Below are 18113 nucleotides of genomic sequence, written 5' to 3'. Positions count from 1 at the left end.
GAGACAACAGTGTCATAAACATTTGAAGAGACCAACAGCACTGAAGTCTATTAGTTCTTCTCTTTGCACTTTCACCCCTGCAGTGACTGGATATTTTAACAGACTTATCCTCAACTTCTACAGATATCTGTATCGATGTGCTCTTGAATGCTCAGCCTCAAACATACAAGGCTTTTATTGCAGGACTAGCTCCTTTTTCTGGTAACTCCAAACCTTCATAGATGTTTGTCTACTTAGATGAGTCCTGCAATTATACTCTCCTCCTCTAAGTCCACTCTCCCACATTCCTTCTGTTAATACATGTTTACAACACACCACTACCTTCTTGTTCTTGGAGCATATTGCACAACTCCAGACCAGTGAGAGAACAATCCTCAAAAGGCATGTAGTTTTCTTCCTTCTCTTTGGATGGGGATAAAAAGAGAACTACTGAAGTCATCCAGCTGCAATCTTTTGGCAGTGGTGAGGACATAGAGATAATGAGAGATCAACAAGAACAATGCAATTGTTAAAGAGGGGAAAAGTGCATTGGAGAAATTCAGCTGGGAATAAATCTGTGACTGTATGAAGTATATATGTGGTGATCTTTTTATAGCTTATATAGACTGCAACCTGTGAGTAGGACAGCTGAAGCATGGCAATAGCAGATGCAATTATGTCAGTGATGTTTGTTTAACTTCAGCAGTCTATGGTTACAACTCTGTACCCATACAACAACTCAACTCCAACTCTCACCCAGAAACAATCAATCACCTCTCCATCCTTTTGCAGGTGTTGAAACCACATTGTAATTATTTGTCCTACAGCCAAGTAAGTTGCTAGGTACCTTCACACAGCAAGGAAGCAAGCACTGGTTAGCTTCTGTGTTGCCACAAACAATACTAAAATTACATATACTGGGTTGACAATTAACTTTACAGACCCATCTTGGCTCAGTGGTAACAGAGCTACTGTGAATATGAGATCCTTGCTGCTCACAGGGTCAGTTTTAATTTTCTCTTACAATGTGACATATCAGAGGAAGAAAAACACCTCTGAAAGCAAGTCCCCTTGCCTTGCTCTTAGTCTTGGCATCTTCTGTCCTGGAAACCATCCTTCTAATCTGTTCTGCAGCTGCAAAAGTACTGTGGCATTTTTATGTTGTTTGTCTGCAGAAATAAAGATTTGCATATAAAAGTACTTTATAAATACATTTATGAGGAAGCTGTCTGGTATGGAATGGTAGAATGATCCCATTTGCTGACTGACAAATTGTGCAGAGTCAATAAAAATGGACTTTATGAATGTGAACTGCAGAGCAAAACAAATAATGTTGGCATAAACAGCTTGAGATTCCAGCTCTGGTATTGTTAACATCGTCAGATCACTCTCTTCAGAAGTCATTCATGATGTCAGTCTTTTGATTTCAAAGGACCTGATTTTCCAGAGGCTAGTGTTTTTCTTTAATTAGAAGAAAAAGAAATCAGTCCCTTTGCACTGTTTCATGCTCTGCAATGAAAATCTCCAATCAACTCTAAAAATCTTCATTGTAATCTACATAGGAAGACAGAAATATTCATATTCATGTCATCATTTTGTTTTCTGAGTAGATTAATCAACACTGACTGGAAGAAACATATGCTTAGTATCAATAAGGGCATGTAATTTTTGTTCCACTATAGCCATGTTAACTTTAATTCAGAGGAACTACTCAGAAATTTCATGTAGTGCATATTTTCAGGTAGCTTGCTGGGTCAAAGCTAAGTGCCAAACATTCAAAACCTGTCCCTATTCAATCTAGCCTGTGGCAACAAATTAATTATGAAGGCAGAAAAAGGCAAACGTATAAGAAGATGTCCATTCAGCAAATCAGAAACATCCAGTCGACAACAGAAAAGCAGTTCTGCTGTAAGGGTGATGACATGTATGAAAAAGCCGAGACAAGTGATTTTCTATCTGTAGTTGGAAACAGTGAACAAATACTACATCGAAATAACATCTGCACTATTTTTTTGCCTGCCTTTCAATCACAAGATATTATCCTTATAGATCAGATGTATTAATAAGATTTCCTGCCTTTTTCCCTGACTGCTTGGGGATCATACATTCTAGCTTCATATCTGTTCTTCAAAGTACGTGCCATTCCTCTTTCTGAGCAGAGATTATTTTACAGCCGGGAAGCTATGTGGTGTTTGCAGACAAGACCCATCACAAAACAACTGGCCCAGAAATAACCACTGGGCTCAGCCCAGTCAGGGACAGTTGGTTTTCTTTCAGCTGGGGTGAACAACAAAATGATGGTGGGAAGATCATCCAGGAGAGTGAGTTGTGAGGAGGGTCTTTTGAGGAAAGAGTTTTGAAAAACAATGAGGGGAGTGCAGTATGGTTGAGAAGGCAGCTTTCCACTGAGTGGGATGATGAAAGGGATTTGCTATGGTGAATATATTTTCCTTGGAGAAACTATGATGAATGTTCAAAGGGAAGAGCCTGGGCTGAACTGGGGAGTGCCTTTAAACACCTAGAATTGTCAGTTACTTTTGCTTGGTACTTCTTATGAAGAAAATAACAGTTCCCCTCTCCTATCTGACCCTTAGCAGGTATGTGTCCAGCTGGGAAATGTTTCATAGTCAGAGCTTCTTCATTTCTTTCTTAATTTCTCTTCTGTGTATCCTTATTACAGTATCAAGCCTTCTGATTCTGGAAATTTGGTTTTGCAGTGCCATAAGCATTTCCATTCTATCTTAAGGCTCCCAGAATAAGCTAAGGATTCTAAGGATTTTTTTTTTTTTTTCCGACAACACCTTAATGTAGAGCTCACATAATATAGAGATTTTTCTGTATTAGCTTGGGAAATAGCTAAAAGCAAAACAAATCATGTCCTTCCTGATGATCTCAGAGAAGCTGTGCTGCCCCGTGCAGCCAGTTCTCTGATGGACCATCAACAATGATACAGGCCCTTCTGGAGCCCATCAAAGCTCTCTGCTTTCCTGTTTAGATTATCTTCCTAAAACAGAAATTAGAATACAGGAAAGGGACTTGAATGTCCATCTGACCAAAGTGCAGCTGCAGTCCAGGCCCAGGAAGTGGCCCTGGGCTCCCATGTCCTGCACATTGTCCCTGAGTAGCTCACTGTGAGGTTAGCAAGCTCTGGTCTCTCTAATGCCATAATCCCACTATCAACTGCTGAAGACCCACTCCAAGATTAAGGACTCCTGTGATTTTGTGGTCACCTGCACAATGTTGAAGAGCCCCTGCGACTTTGAGATGGCCAAGAAGGTGTGGGTCTGGATTTGCTCAGTAAGAGGATAGTGAGGACCATTTACACATTTCCTTTTCTGCAGAAATGAAGTATTTCTTAATTTTGCAGCCAGTGCTGCTCAGGAGAGTGAAGTGGCCTAATGGTGGCCAAAGTCAAAAGTAAACTGTTAATCACAGGAGGAAAATGGATGCAGGGGAGGATTTCTGCCACAAAGCATTTTGAAGATTAAATCTTCTTCAAATATACTCTTAGGAAGAAGTTAAGGCAAAACTATTGGCTAAGAAGCAAGTCCTGAATTTCAAAACATGCCAAGAAGTACTTACTAATTGAGTAAGAGAGAGATGGGCTTAACCTGAAGGGCATGAGCAGCTTCATGCCAAAGCATATTACATTCTCAAAGAGTATGGAAGGAAAACATCTCGAGTAGTCCTTACTGGGGAGCAGCAGAAATTCTGGTTTAGCTGGGGGGTTGCAGACATTTCTGAGATAGGGGCCTTTTTTTATTATTTCTATTTTGTTTTAACAGCTGACAAAGAATGGATACTTGCAATTTAGAAGTAGCGGAGCTGTTTTGACATCTTTTATGCACATGGGAAAGAAATGCCTCTCTGCAAACTTCCAGTATTTCATGCATTACAGAGCTAAAGGAAAAACTCTTTCCTCCAGAGGCAGCACAAATAGGCTCATTTCACACACTGCTCTCATTTAAAGCTGCCTTATAACAGGGGAACCATGTTAGTTTATACTATATACTGTGTATACAATATAGAAGTGCAGTACTATCTATGCAGTGCAAGCCTGCACTGGGTACCCAACTGCATGACTGTGTATTCACCAGTAACTGAAACAGGACTGCTCAGTTTTGGGCAGGTCTGTATGCCAGCAGTGTTCAAAAGCTGCACATATTTCTCAGGTGGAAATTGTGACAAAATAGATATGTTCAATAAAGAAGAGCTCTCTACAGAAGAAATTGGAACTTGTGCCAAGTCCTTGCACAGTTTCTGCAAACTGCATCCTGTATCCTGCTTGCCTAGAGATACAAAACAGAAGTAACCTGTGTGATTTAAAGCTCTCCCAGGCCTGCTAAACCTTACAGACTACTACAGGCTGCTATGGACTACAGCCTTGGTATCAGGTGTCTTTCTAGCTCACCCTAAAGTGTTCGGGCCTGTTGGGGATGCAGTGTAACTGGTTATTATGGCTACAGTTCAGAGCTTCCAGCTCTTTGCTGCTATTGTGATCTACTAGCCATAGTAGCTCTTAGCTACCAGCTCTGAGTGATTGCTAGATTCATACAACGATTTAGGTGCTGTCAGGATGTTCCCACCTCTAACCAAGAGACACTACCTGGAGCACCCTTTTAGAGAGAGCGCTGGTATGACCAGCAGTCTCTCAAAATAAAGCACAGCATAGTACCTGTAACCCCACCTTTCCAACCTTGTACTCTGCCTGGGATGTTAGGGGTGCCCCAAGATGTGAGGAAACCCAGGTTCAGCCTCCTTTATTTCCTTAATGGGTCTTGAGCTTGTCTTTCACCTTGCAATTTGTGAACCTGGTTGCCCTCAAGGGCAGACAGGTCATAGGCACACTGGGCTGGCACCACAGAGTGTTTAGATGAAGGCACCTGTAGCTGGTGGCAAAGCAGGGAATTGAACTAAACATATTGGTTGGACAACTTTTACCTTCCCACACATCAAATTGCTTTTACTATCATTTCAGTGTTTACTGATATTCTTCAAAGCAGTCTGTAGTACTGATACTTTAAGACTTGTACTCAGCAGCTGCTGCTGAGAACAGCCTGTACGCCTAGGCACATGTCTATGGCACACCTCACCAACTGACAAATGTATATGCTGTCATGTTAGTGTTTAATTATACAACTCTTCCCCATCTCCATCTGCACAACTGAGGAGGGCTGAGACCAAAGGTGATGAGAAAGGGAAAACAGTAATTTGGCACAGAGAAACACATGAAAATCTTCCAAGATGCTGCAGCACAAATTACTCCAACTAGTGTATGATGGGGCATTAAGCAGTAAGATGTGCAGGTGGAGTATTAGGCAAAGTTATATCTCCTCTTTGAATGACAGAGAGCAGAGGAAAGCAACCCTTGTGTATGAACAGAGTGGAAAAAATGGAAAGGTGAAGAGTAATACCAAAACCCCCAAAATACAGCAGTTTAACAATGTAAGCAATGTGGTAATATCCATAAGGTTGTGGAGTAAAAAAGGGCTGGAGGTGAGACAAAGGATGCAAAACTTAGAGCTTTCCTCCTTTGGTGAAAGAACTATTTGCCTGATCTCTGTTCTGTGCCAGACTAAGGCACCACAACAATGACACTCTGTCTGTGTGCTTCATTCATTTTTTTTTTTTTTTGAGAAAAAATTCCCAGAACTCTGATGGGCTTTATGATTTATCATGTCAGTCAGGGCTCCAATAGGAGTCCAGTGTCAGCAATTTCAAAGGTGAAGCAGAACATTCAAACCTTTCTAAAATCCAGAAGCTTGCAAAAATTGAAAGTTTTGAAGCTCTACATCTGACAGCTGTCTACTTTCCCTTTGAGTTGTTAGGGTTAATGCTTTTAACAGTAATGTTGGATGAACAAGGAGAGTGGAGATTCACATGTAATCACCTTGTTTCAGGAGCTGGGATTTAAGATGCACAACATAAGACAGTATTAAAGTTTCATGAAGTGTGTTCATTAAAATGACTGATTTCCTTTTGTAAATAACTAGCTCCTTCACCATCTAATGTCTTCACAAGGCTCTTCACGACCTGATGTCTTTGTGAACTTTGACAGTCTCTTCCCCTTCATTCCTCACCTGTATTTGTGGGAATATAAGCGCTCCTTCTCAAATAACTTAATATTCCTCAATCCCTATAAATATTAACCAACGCTTTGTAGAGTTGGAGATGAATTGTTTACCATTCACATCAAAGTTTGTCAATTCATGACCCATTTAGGTTGAATCCCTGTTGAGGGTGTAGGGGAAGGAAGAACAGGATGAGGTAGAAAATAGTCCTCTGTGAGTGCCTTTAGAGCACACGTTTATGACAAACCTTTCTTCCCTACACAAATGTATTTGCATATCCATAGGTAATAAGAATTAGACATGGGTTTTGTTTGCACTCTTCTTGACATTTGGTTTTCCATTAACAGGTGGGTCCTGGTTTGCATACTATGTTCAGTATTATCTGAATCCCCAAATCATTTCACCAAAACAGCTTAATAACTGCTTTCTGGGTCCTTTCGACTCCAGATCTTTTAACAGAAATATATTATTGAAGATAAATCATCTTTTCTGAAACTATGTATTTCAGGGACAACAAATTAAATATTCAGTACTGATTCCCATGTGCTGCTGGCTCTGAGAGTTGAAGGGCAGGGCAGGGGAACATGTCTGCTACGTGCATAGGATGACATTGAACAAGCTCCTGCATCTCTTTGTGTTCAGGGTTTTTCTGCCATACTTGTAGGATGGGAATAATACTGGTAACTGTAATAAATGTTGAGACCTGGAAGAGCAAATGCCCAAGAGAGAATAAAGTAATTATTGTAGAAAGAGCAATCTTGTTAATTTATCATTCACTTCACAGTTCAAGCAAGTAAATAGGTGGCCAAAATCACCAAAACAGAACAAAAACCAGAACAGTGACCTTACTGACTTCAGAACAATGCTGTAGATTTATTTCAGCCTTTAATAACATACCTTACAGTCTGTATCTGCTTTTATCATTCAACTCACATGCATATTGCAAATTAATGATGTATTGACAATTCTGTTTTCTCCAGAACATCTTTCCATACTCAGCAATTACAAGTAGTATTTGAGGTACCTAGGCTTAAAAATACAGCAAGGGATTACAGAACCTTCACATGTTAAATAGTCCCAAATTAAGATTAAAAAAAAAAAAAAAAAAAAAGCCATTACTGTGATTCAGATTCTATTCTTGTTTAGATAGTTGTTAACAAAGATCATCTGCTGGTAGTCAGAAAAAAACATCAACCCACCAGCCTGGGTAACATCTCTTTTTCTCTTAAAACCACCAAAATTCCAATCCCCCAACACCTGAATCTGTGGAGGAACATTTAATTCCTTGCATTGTTAACAAATTTTCTATTTGCATCTTGCAAATAGCTCTATTTTGTGGGGAGTGTCAACAAACACAAACTCAGAAAGTTTGAAGAGAAGCAGATGTGGAAGTATTCCAAGTCCAGCTTCATGCCTTTGCCTCAGTTTCTGCCACTGGTAGAAATGGAAGTCTTTAAATCCCTCTCAAAAGTTAATTCAGGACAGCTACTACCTGGTAGGCAGTGGTGTCTCAGAAGTGTTCTGGAGAGGTGCAGCATGACTGACAGGCCTTATTGTTGACTAATGATGTGTTTTTATTGTGAAAATGTATCTGGCATTCATGCCCTAATAACAGACTGAACAAGGCTGTTTTGTTGTGCTCAGTAATTCACCCCAAGCTGACAGTCATTAAGTGCAGGGGTCAGGAAGACCTTTCCTACTCCTTCCAAGTGCAGATGGTTCTAGGAAAGGGACAGGATATTTTTGGAGACAAAATAATACAGTTGAAATCCTGTTTACCCTCCTCTAATAGCCCTGAATTAGATGGTTACAAGACTCATTTTCTATAATAAAACTAAGCTATAGTCATGCTACTGCTATTCACTTTCTTTTTGCTATCAGGAAACTATTGCAATGAACCTTTCTTTCCTGCCTGCCCTGCTCCCCTTTGACAGCAGAAGATGGTGCCAGGTATCACATTGGGTCACAATTACAGAGAAGGTAGATGGTAGAAACATCTCCTTGCATCTATGCAGTAGAACAGCTGGAGAAAATCTTGGGGTTCCAGTGAGCTGCCTAACTTTCAGGAAGCTCCTGTTGTTTGTGTGAATGCCAAGCTATTCTGACTCATGGTAAAAACTCAATTTTGATCTTCAGTGAGGTCTGGGAACGACAAAAGGGCTAGAGATGAGTGACTGTATTACCAGCTTCTACTCTGCCTACTCCCTTAACAGTTAATCCTTTGCATTTTCTCTCTCATAACCTGTCTGTTAATTTCCCCTTCTTTTATCAGTAATCAGAACCTCTCTAAAGCGGGTAAATAAATCCAATCATTGCTTGGCCTAGGGCTGTATGCAAGAACCTCAGTATTCAGATTCTTTATATTCATCGCTTCCAAATTGATCTCTTCATCCTAGAGAAGCTATGTGATTTGAGCTTGTCATTACACAAACTTGATTGTACTTCATTTTCAAAGCAAGCCCTGCTTCTGGAAACATGTATCTGAGGAGCCACTATTCTGCAGACACTGTGTGTGTTATCTTTTATTTTTTTAGTTCTGTTTTCTCTTTTTTTTTTTTTTTTTTTTTTTTAAAGTGACATTTAATTCCATTCCATTTTAGGACAGATTTAGGGCTAAAATTAACTACTTAACTCTTTATCCCCCTTGGTATTGATCAGCATCACCACTCCCGTGTCTCTTTAACCCACTGCTATTTCCTTGCAATCCTCACAAGGGCCTGGCTTTCCTCTCCCAGTCAGAAACTACCAAAGAACTCCAGGCTTTTCAAGGCTTGAAACCTAGACCCAGGTCTTGATTGAACCATAATTTTCTGGTGACAGAGAACAATTTCTATGTAAATTATTATATCTCTAGTAGCTGTAGGGCTTGTGATGATCTTTTGATCTCAAGTTCTCTATTGATTCTGATGTCTCTAGTTCCTATAGTCATGAAATACCTGGTCATGGTCAGGGTCTCTGGAAGATCCACAGACAAAACTAATTGCAATGACCTAAAGAAGACATTTATTTTTAAAACTCTGAGTTATTATAAAGCAGTAGGGTATCAGGTTTTGGGGCATATCCTGAAACTGCTGTAAGAATCAATGTTCGGAAACAGCTGCGTTGCTCAGGTTGTTGAGTAGGGGATGTTGGATTTCTGATTGTCAAGGATGAATCACCACTACTTGTGACAGGTCTGTAGTACCTTGCTCCTGTTGTATCTCTGAGCTATTACAGGAGATTCTACATACCCTTGTGACACATCTGCCCATGTGCAGGGAAACAATACCTCTGGACCAGATTGTATATCTGCCCCTTCAAGAGTACAACAGTGGTTGATGTCAAAATGGACTGTGCCTGCCTGTGAAATGTAAGTATGTAACATCAGGGTGCTTGGAGAGCTAAATGTGATCCTCTTGAGAACAGAGCAAGGAATCACATATATATAACAATTACATAAACTGTTTTTCCTAATACTTCTAAACTCTTCTAATTATTCTAGATCTAATGAAGTCAATTCAAAGTAAAAGTGTTTGTACCTGGTAGAAATCCTATTCTGTGCTATTTGATGCTTCTGTATCTCATACTAAACCTAGAAGGGCACCAGCTGGTGATGACAAATGCGTAAGTTTTTCTCCACCCTTCTTCCTCTGTCTTCTACCCCAACACTCATTGAAGAGAAGTGTCAAGGATAGTACATAGTCACTATATTTTTCACAGAGGAAGCGTTTTTTAACTGAGGAACCAAACTTCAGTGGAGCCAAATTCTTGTTGTTTTCACCTCGCTTTGGTTCCAAACATCGTGGATGACCTTCTTAAAACAACGGAATTACGGGAGTGAATAAGGCAGATATCTGGTCACACTTTGGAAACACCCTTGGAAGTCTCTCTAATCAAGTCAATGGTGTATCCTCCTCATTATTAAATGCACAGCTTGGCAAGTCATAGTAAGATGAGCTGCATCACGAAAACCTAGAGAGGCCATATGTGTGAAGCTGTTCTTATAGGAGAAAATTCTTTACTGCTTCATGCTCATACCTTGGGTGTCTTCTGAAATACAATTTTTCTGTTGGTTGGTAGCTAAACCTACCTGTCAAGCCTTTACAATTTACCTCTTCTTGATACTTAGACTGCTTTAGCCACCTGTACAGGGCACTAGGTGGTTGTTAGTGGCCATCCAAAGTGCTCTGTAGCTGCAATGGCATTCCTTACTCTGCCGACACTTTGATTTGGCTGTTAATGATTTATCACCTTTATACAAATCTCTATACAAATGGTATGAGTATATAAATACTTCTGGTTTGTGTTTTTTGTTTGGCTGGGGTTTTTTGGTTTGTTTGTTTTTGTTGGTTTTTTTTAAGACTCCATTCATGGGAAGACATGGACCTGTTGGAGTGGGTCCAGAGGAGGGCCTCAAAAATGTTCAGAGGGGTGGAACACCTCTCCTATAAGGACAGACAGAGAGTTGAGGTTGTTCAACCTGGAGAAAAAGTCTCCAGGGAGACCTTATTGAGGCCTTTCAATACTTAAAAGGGGCTTATAAGAAAGAAGGAGACAAACTTTTAATAGGGCCTGTTGCATTAGGACAAGGGGTAATGGTTTTAAACTAGAAGAGGGTAGATTTAGACTAGATATAAGGAAGTAATTTTTTATGATTAGAGTGGTGAAACAGTGGAACGGGTTGCCCAGAGGGGAGGTAGATGCCCCATCCCTGGAAACATTAATGGGTGGGGCTCTAAGCAACCTGATCTAGTTGAAGGTGTCTCTGCTCATTGCAGGGAGGTTGGACTAGATGACCTTTAAAGGTCCCTTCCAACCCAAACTATTATATGATTCTATGATTCATCATCGTACTGTTGCTCAGGGTGGCATGAAATCCTTCCTTTGTGATAAGCTGGACTGGTCCACTTTTTCCCCAAAGGGTGAGACAGTCAAATGCATATCCCTTATTTAAGAAGAGCTGCTGAATCAGGCCAGAGTCAAAAGTCACTGACTTTCCTCATTTCTTGTCTCTGATTAACCAAAGCAACCATCCTTCTTGATACACAGTGCATTCTGTTGTCTTTCATTTCTACAGAAAATTAAATACTGCAAAAAAACAGCCTGAATCTTCTCTTTATTTTTTTGTTTTGGTTTGGTTTGGTTTGGTTTTGGTTTGGTTGGTTGGTTTTAGTTTTGTTGCTGTTTTTTTTTATGTCCGCCAAAGATGCACAGTTTTCTTTTGGAGGAAAAGAAAACAGAAACTAAAGATTGCCAGTAATTTGTTTTCACAGTTATCACAATTATTTTCAGACACTGATGTGGTCAGTCCTGTGGGAACCCTGTGCTGTGAGGACCCCATACATAACTCTGTTCATCCAGAGCTATGGATATTTATCCATTCACCTGGCCGTAAGTCTGAGCAAGACTGTCTGTAGAGCTGGAGGCGTTGTGTGTCTGGCTTGCACTGATACGGTCCAAGATTTGAATTACAGTCCTCCCAAATCTAGGTATCACAGCTGCAGATAGAAATGCAATAGGCAGTAAATCTGGAATGGTCTGTAGGAACTCATCTTCTGGCCCTTTCCTTCCTTGTAATGGTTTTAGAAACAAAAGTCAGTGCCAGTTCAGTCATTACTTATAGATAATTTCTTGGAGCAGGAAGGAAGCACTGAGGCTGGCTTTTCTGCTCCCCTGTCGTGATGAACCCTCACTGACAGAATGAGGTTATTCTCAAACAGTACCTTCTAAAGAGGTTATTGTTTCTGGCTACATTTCCAGCTGTTAAACCCCCCAGATTTCATAAGCAGCCTTTCTGGAGCTCCAATCCTCACGCCCAGTGGAAAATGTGCTTTGCCAGAAGAGTGAGCAGGTTAGTATCAAACCTTGTAAAATGAAGCAGTTACCCTGAATGCTCTTGTGTGTGTGACACCACACTTCCCCACCAAACCACACAACCTCTTTGATGTAAGCATGTTCTGGGTTGAGTGAGTGGTGGAGTTTTTTGGTGGCAGGGGAGGGGGCTATTGCGGCGGCCCCTGTGAGAAGCTTCTCGAAGCTCCCCCAGCTCCACGTCAGCTCCACTTCTGTTTGGGAAATTGAGCCCATCAGCTGCGCCTCTGCGATAACGTATTTAAGAAGGGACGTGGTGACAGGCAGTGGGACTTGTGAGGAGGAGTTGCTGCAGCTGCATGAACACCAAGGTCAGTGGAGGAACGGAGGAAGAAAAGAGGGGGGAGGTGTGCCGGAGCAGAGACCCCCCTGTATCCTGTGGTGAGACGGCAGGGCGGCCCCCCTGTGACACCCATGGAGATCTACGGTGGAGCAGACATTGATTTGTGGCCTGTTGTTCCTGCTTGGAATAATCAAGGTTCTGTGCCCGAAGAAGGCCGGGGTCTCATAGGAAAAGGCAGCCCCGCTGCTTTAATTCAGTGCTGGGAGGATTGCAGCATGCGGGGGAGTCCCACGCCGGAGCAGCTCGGGAAGGGCTGCAGCTGTGGGAGGGACTCCAGTCGGAGGAAGTTTGTGGACCCATGATGGAGCAGTGTGGGGAACGCTGCGGCCCGTGGGAGGAATTCAAGTCGGAGAAAGTTTGTGGAGGACTGTCTCCTGTGAGAGGGGGACCACGATGGAGCAGCAGGAACAAGTTCTGGACACTCCCCTCACCGAAGATGAAGGAAGTGGCAGAGCTGACTGCACCCCCCATTCCCTGCCCCTGCGCCACTGGGGGAGGAGGTAGAGATATCGGGAGCAGAGATGAGCCCGGGAAGAAAGGAGGGGTGGGGGGAAGGTGTTCTCAAGATGTGGCAGTGCTTCTCACTGTCCTACTCTGTTATGTGTTGTTAGTGTCTGTAATAAATGTATGTTCTTTTTTGCTTCCCCTAACGAGTCTGCCTTTTGCTCATGATCATAAAGGGGAATTTTTCCCCATCCCAGTCCTATCTCGAACCCCAAGCCTGGCTCTCTGTCCCTTCTCATTGCCGGAGGGGAAGGGAGAGAGAGTGGCTGCGTGGTGGTTGGCTGCCAACCAGGCCTAAACCATGACAAAGCATTATCCAACTGCCAGATCAGTTCAGTTTGCAGGTTCTTGACCCACTGAAATGATCATTATGACTTCTGCACCTGATTCTCAGATGCTACACATGGATGTAGTTGGACTTAACAAAAATGGCAGATGACAATGTAATTAAACTCAAAAATAACGTTCCTTCTTAATAACCTACTTTCTAGAGAGCTGTCCTACAAACTTCAAATTAGTTTTAAACTTCAGGCTCTGTATTATTGTATGTTAATCCTGTTGTTAGGCTGAGCACATGAAAACAAAGAAATCCACCTTGGTATTTGATCTGATGTAAAGCTTGCTGCTTGGAGGCATTGCACTTGCCTTTTTTGCTCTGCTGAAAAGTCATGAGTAAGAAGATGAGTAGAGAAGAAGAAGCTCCTGTGCAGGAAAGAGGTAGAGTAGACAGGGGAAGATCAAATCCCTGACTGATACAAAGGCACCTCATTTTAAATTGGCGGCAAGTTATTTCCTTGCTAAAGGGCTTTTAAAATTACTCCTACACTGTAGAAAAAGAAAATAGTAATAGACACTTGCTGATATTTCTAACAACTGTCTGTGACCCTAACATTGGCATGTCAGGCCTTCCAAAGCTGCTCCTAGTCCTTAAGTCTCATGATTCATCATTGCTGCAAATGATTGACAGCTTGGACCTCGAACCATAGAACGGCCCGCACTGAAAATGGGTTAGGAGACAAAGACATGGATGGTGGGATGGCAGAGGTGTAAATCTTTTGTCCCTTTCCTGAAGCAGCACCAGAGAGCAGAGGAAGGACAGGCAGGTGGGACCTCTTCTAGGGAGCGGTGTGCAGCCCACGATGCTGCCAGACCTGGAATGGGCGCCCGCACGGTGTTACAAGGATGCTTGATTTGGTCCACCCAGGCACAGGGGTGGACTGCTCCCACACAGTCCCCCTGAGGTTGAAGCCAGGCCTCACTTGTATGTGAAGGTGTAGCTATGAGTTTTATTCACCGTCTTGCTCCATATGCCATGCCCAGGTGCAGGGCTGCCCAACAGCTACCCCCAGACAGCCCCACTCACACAGTGTGCAGACCTTATTATGCCTTTTCCCATTTCTTAACCCTCTGTTTCACCACCCTTGTACCTTCTTAGTTCCACCTCAGTCTCCTCCCAAATCAACAACACACCTCAAATTACTTTTTTTCCCCACAGACACCAACTTTGGTATTTCTGATACTGTTACCTGGACAATTGTTGTCTGATTTTCAGATACTCTTATACTGTTTCCTGGATAATTGTCTAATACAGCTACCTGGGCATGGTAGCTTTCCAAGACTGTCCTTCCCAAAAGTCCTTAGTTCTCCCTGCAGTTGTCTGTGAAGTTTGGCCATGTCTCAAGTCCCCCTTATCTGCCTGTGAGGTATGGCCATCCTTCTCGGCATCATCTGTAACTTCTGTCAGTGTCTCACACTGCTATTTGTTATGTCCAACAGTTTCCTCATATCATGTCCAGAATTTTATCGTGTCCTGTTCAGTTTGGTTAACCTCAGGCCAGAGCCCAGTCAGTACTTTCATCATTAGCCTGCACTAACAGTGATTTTTGGTGCAGATCTTGTAGCAAGAGTCTAAATAGCTCAGTAAGCATGCTCAGATGCTGATTCTTGCAGATCAGACTAAAATGCACTTAGAAGAGCTGTTGTTTGTACTTTGCTTCTAGGATGAAGAAGTCCAGGGATACATCAATGTATTTCTTGATCAGAAAAACCTGCTTGACTTGTGAATGCTGCTGGACTTTAACTTACGGTGCAATTGCAGCATGAACAAAAGCAATCAAGTTAAAACCATCAAAGTACAAACTGTGGCTTGTGTAGGCCACAAGATTTTGTTTTAAAATTTCACTGATACATTGAAATTAGTTAGCTACTCCTTGGCACAGGGGCTGCTCAACCTGCAAAAAATGGAATACACTTTTTAAAGCAGCATTCAAAAAACATCAAAATGATGGAAAGGGAATGACTAACTTTGAGTTCTAAAAAAGGATCCCATTGAATATGAATGTTACCTGAAGAGAAAGTGCAGTTCAGCACATTTGTACAAGAATGAAAAAACCTAATGTAAACTGAAAACACATGAAGATATACCAGGGAACATCTTGCATAGCTTAGTTAGAAACTCAAAGCTGAAATCGAATACAGCAAAATAAGACAGGCAAGACAAATTACTGTGAGTTTATACAAAAATATATAAACAGCAGTGTTACTAATTTAGCTAAATTGGAACATCTTTGTGTAGGACAACCCCTCCTGTATCCAAGGTCTGCAATTCAGACAAATCTGAATTACTGCAGAGCAAACCTACTCACAGAAAATCAGAAGCCTCATTTGTTAGAGCACTGTCTTGCTTGTGCTTTGAGACTGATTCTTACTCAAAAAAATTTAAAAAGGCTTGACCAGACCCTGAAGCTTGTAGAGAGGTACCCACAATTCTGAAATCTAAACACTAGACTGGAGACCAAACAGCTTCATGCTACACTGACTCATTTACTCACTTGTGAGCTAGGTTGAAGATGCAGTCTCCACAGATTTGATACGGTTGTTCTGAAAGCATAAATTTGCTTATTCTGCTAATGCCTCTTTTCCTGTGTAGAGATGTTACATTTTCGCTTGTTTGAACCTCCCTAAATGCTCATGCATAAGTATATGAAGAGCCTACAAGGCTTTCCTCCTGCCCAGCCAACTGTTCAGGACATTAGGTCTAGCGGAAGTTATTTCATTTAGGAGGTTTAATTCACTGCTCTTTGGTACAATGGGTGATGTTCAGAAAGCTTGAAGAAAATAATGTATGCCCTCTCAACAAAGCTAGAATTTTGCTAAATTCTGACTTTTTTCTCCCCTCTGAGCAATTAATTGGTGGGATTTTCAAGATGAACTGCAATAGTTTTAGTCTTCATGACTGTCATACAGGTGAATTCCTTGTCCTTATCCTTGTCAAAAGATTTTTGTCTATACATAAAGTGGCCCCATTAAGGGCCCAAGCAGGTAGCAAGTGAAGTACTAAGCATCAGTTTGAGGACTACAACTGCAAAAAGTAAGCACTACATATTTCTGAATCTGCCTGTAAATTTTTTTGAACCTTTCAAATCCTATGTGGAAAATCAGTTTATTCATAAGATACCTGAACAGTGATACCTAAAATAGTTCTTAGCCTTGAAATGGAAAACAGGTATTTGTGGGTCACTCACTCTGCTTTCTCTGGTGGCTTGGTCTCTGTCACCATTCCTGGACAAACAGGGGCCAGATGCCTTCTGAGGTGTACACCAAAACTCCTGGGGCTTGTGTGTCATGTCGTAGCTCACGTGGACAAGGACTCTGGTAGGAGGAATTGCCCAGTTGTTCTGGCATAGGATGTCAATGGCCAGAAAGGCTTGCAAGATGGTGGGGAAGGAGAATTGATGGAATAAATGTGCACCTCTTTGAATCTTACACAAATGTGTGGGAAACTTTTTCCCATTGTTTTAACTGTTTTCCTGAATGTGCTAGATTCTAGTGACCTGCACAGGAGGAATCCCATTGATCTTTGTGTTAGGGTAGGATTTACCCAGTGCTGTTAACAATGCTGTCCACAGAAAACGTGGAACGTGGACAACGTTTCCAGTTGATGTGGAAAAAAATAGATCTAGACGTGTACACAGGCCAAAAAAAATAGTTTAAACAATGTAAAATTTGAGTTTAAACACTGTCCAAATAGAGGGTGTGTCCTGATTTGAGACTTTAAGCCAACAGATAAAGGGCAATGGAGAAAACTGGGTTGTGGTACGCACCTTGCTCTCAGTCACTGTGCACTGCTTGTCTGGAGTGCTAGTTTTAAGCACTCACCAGACAAAAATACAAAGCATCTCCACTTAGGTGCAAATTCTGGTTTGTTCATCTCTTCCTGTACAGTAATTAGGAATTTCCTGTTACTCATATGGAGATAGTATCTCCTCTCTTGTTAACAAGATGATGAGAGAAAATTTAAGAAAAATAAAAAAACTATTTTAAGCATATAAGCTCCTCACATGTGCTAAGGAAACAGCTTTATAAGTTACTGCTGAAGCGTACTACCTGCCTACACCCACTCATCTTGGGCTTGCCTGCCAGTACACTTCATTATGCAAGTGTAATTGCTATCTTAAAGCTATGAGATTGTTTTCCCAAATTTAGGTATATCATACCCTATCAGCAGCCTTGAGTGTGTGTGTATATGTATGCATATACAGGTTTTTTTGCTGGAAAGCATCAATCCAATGTTGAAAAGCAGAAAGCTGGTTCCCTACTCCTCAAAGAGTGAGTAATTTAGATTGTTCCCTGCGTTGCAGAGTGCATTTATATTCACGCTCCTCTTGCCAGGTTGCTTTGTTCCTATTCCCCATTAATCTTCTCCGTGGTGAAGACTTCTTCTGTGCCACTGGCAGCTAAAATATTTTCATACCTGTAGCAGCAATGTAACGTGTTAGAAATTGGTCTATTCCCTCTTTGCGGCTTTAACTTGTACTTTGTACTTGAATCCTTTGTTCTCAGATAAGAAACTGGTCGTTGCATTTAGCCTACCAAGTGTTTAATGAGGAATATCTGCTCCCATCGTACCTCCCTGAGGCCAAAAGGGTCCATTTTACAGGAGGATTTGGCTATGGCGTTGTTTATGGAACTGGTCTTCCCTGAAGCTGAAGTGGAATACTGTTATCTTAAATTGGCAAAACAGATGGTGCGTTTTTCTGCAGCTAATTAGCTATGCAGTGCCTAGTCTGCAAGGAAATCCTTGTTACCCCTCTGCTACTTTCTTTTCCCCCCAGGTCTTCTGCCTGTGCAGCACATCAGTGGTTGAAAGCCTGTTGGTCGGACAGTGTCCAGCAAAAAGTGGTTCTGACCTAATTCAGGACTTTGGCAATTGGACAGATCACTCATAATTAGTCATGAGAGGCCTCCTGCTCCACTCAGACATATTTGGCACACACAGCTGAGATAGGAATCCTCTCAGACTGACTGCTGTGGAGATGGATTTATGGCACCTCTGCAGTCCAGCCAGCACCTGGTGTGGAGCACCA

This window comes from Tyto alba, unplaced genomic scaffold (assembly GCF_018691265.1).
Source record: "Tyto alba isolate M040663 unplaced genomic scaffold, T.alba_DEE_v4.0 Super-Scaffold_13, whole genome shotgun sequence".
NCBI classification, from domain to species: Eukaryota; Metazoa; Chordata; class Aves; order Strigiformes; family Tytonidae; genus Tyto; species Tyto alba.
This window is presented reverse-complemented; position numbering follows the sequence as displayed.